Here is a 1,741-nt window from a genome sequence, read left to right as displayed (position 1 = left end):
CACACACACACACACACACACACACACACACACACACACACACACACACACACACACACACACACACACACAGTTACAGATTAGACACCAAATCCAAAAGAAGAATGTGTTATTCATGACTTTCACTTCCTGTTACAAGATTTCTAATAATTATGTGTCAACTCACATAATTGACACGAATAATGAGGAAAGAAAGACCAGTTAGACCCTTAGAAAGACCAGTTAGACCCTTAGAAAGACCAGTTAGACCCTTAGAAAGACCAGTTAGATCCTTAGAAAGACCAGTTAGATCCTTAGAAAGACCAGTTAGACCCTTAGAAAGACCAGTTAGACCGTTAGAAGACCAGTTAGACCCTTATAAGACCAGTTAGACCCTTAGAAAGACCAGTTAGACCCTTAGAAGACCAGTTAGATTCTTAGAAGACCAGTTAGATCATTAGAAAGACCAGTTAGACCCTTAGAAAGACCAGTTAGACCCTTAGAAGACCAGTTAGATCATTAGAAAGACCAGTTAGACCCTTAGAAGACCAGTTAGACCCTTAGAAAGACCAGTTAGATCATTAGAAAGACCAGTACAGGGCACGACGGTCTTTGACTAAGTCAGACATTAAAATGTGAATTTAACTGAGTCATCAGTAGCAGACGGGGATGATTCAGTGGCCTCACTAAATAATTAGCAGGTCCTTTGTCTCTCTGCTCTAATAATAGCGAAGCACTGTTTTTTCTTTAATAACTCAATTAAATTTTCCACATCGCAGTTAGTCAGAGAACTGGTTCCATTCATTTCCTGTAAATGTACATGTTGAGTGAATCATGCTGACTAATGCAAGAACAGTTGCTGCTGACAATCAGTTTTTTTTTTTTTACTTCCTCTGTTAGCTGCTGATGTTCTTTACATATGTAGCCCGGATCTTTCTGTCATAATGTTCTTAAAGAAAAAAGCTGCATAAAAAACAGCTGTTTGCAATGAGCTTTATATTGTTATTCATTATTTTTTGGCAAGACATGAGTAGTTATGCCTATGTCATAATGTATATATATAATGTATAGATCCTGAGCATGTGTGTGTGTGTGTGTGTGTGTGTAGTTCAGGACTGTGTGTGATTACTAACAACGTTTGGACACAGAGTGTGAATTGTAATTTCCCCATTGGGGATCAATAAACAGATTAAAATTAAATTAATTAAAATTAAATTAAAAATTAACCCAACAACGGCGATTACGAGCTTGTCCTCAGAATGAAGGTTTTGGTAGGAACCAAAGTTCACATCGTGTGTTTCTCCGGGATCAGCCGGCGCCGGAGGACGTCTATACTCCGATTGGCGGCTGGCGTTAGCTCATTACCATAAAGTGGAAAAATCTCAACTTTCCGATTGACGCTCAAAACGCCCAAAACGCGACGCCGACAGATTGTCCCGCCCCTCGCAGCCGAGAGAAGCTTCCATTGAAAATGACTTTCGGTGACTTTAGACGCTCGAGTCGGTGGCGGTGTGAACGCACGGAAACACGCGGATGTAACACTAGTTATGATTAAAGTTAAAGTGGATCCACGAGAAGGTGGGGCTCATCTTTTAATGGACTGGTAGAACGTCATGGTGGATTATTGGAGTACTGGGCCGCCAAGGTGCTCTGGACCCTCAGGGTCCTGACACACTAACCCGATAATGGGCCGTGGGACAGTCTGGCGAGGTCGGAGACTCGAGTGTGTTTGGTGGGTTTCGTGCTGTCGACCGCCGGGGGG

The 1,741-nt window shown here is 42.2% G+C and overlaps 1 protein-coding gene across 1 annotated transcript in view; it reads right to left on the bottom strand.

The window, feature by feature from the left end:
• LOC117960515 (intersectin-1-like) overlaps positions 1-1,741 on the bottom strand; it is a 13,015-nt gene that overhangs the window by 10,608 nt on the left and 666 nt on the right. The gene's annotated exons all lie outside the window — the stretch shown is intronic.

Source organism: Etheostoma cragini, chromosome 17 (assembly GCF_013103735.1).
Source record: "Etheostoma cragini isolate CJK2018 chromosome 17, CSU_Ecrag_1.0, whole genome shotgun sequence".
Classification (NCBI taxonomy): domain Eukaryota; kingdom Metazoa; phylum Chordata; class Actinopteri; order Perciformes; family Percidae; genus Etheostoma; species Etheostoma cragini.
This window is presented reverse-complemented; position numbering and strand designations above follow the sequence as displayed.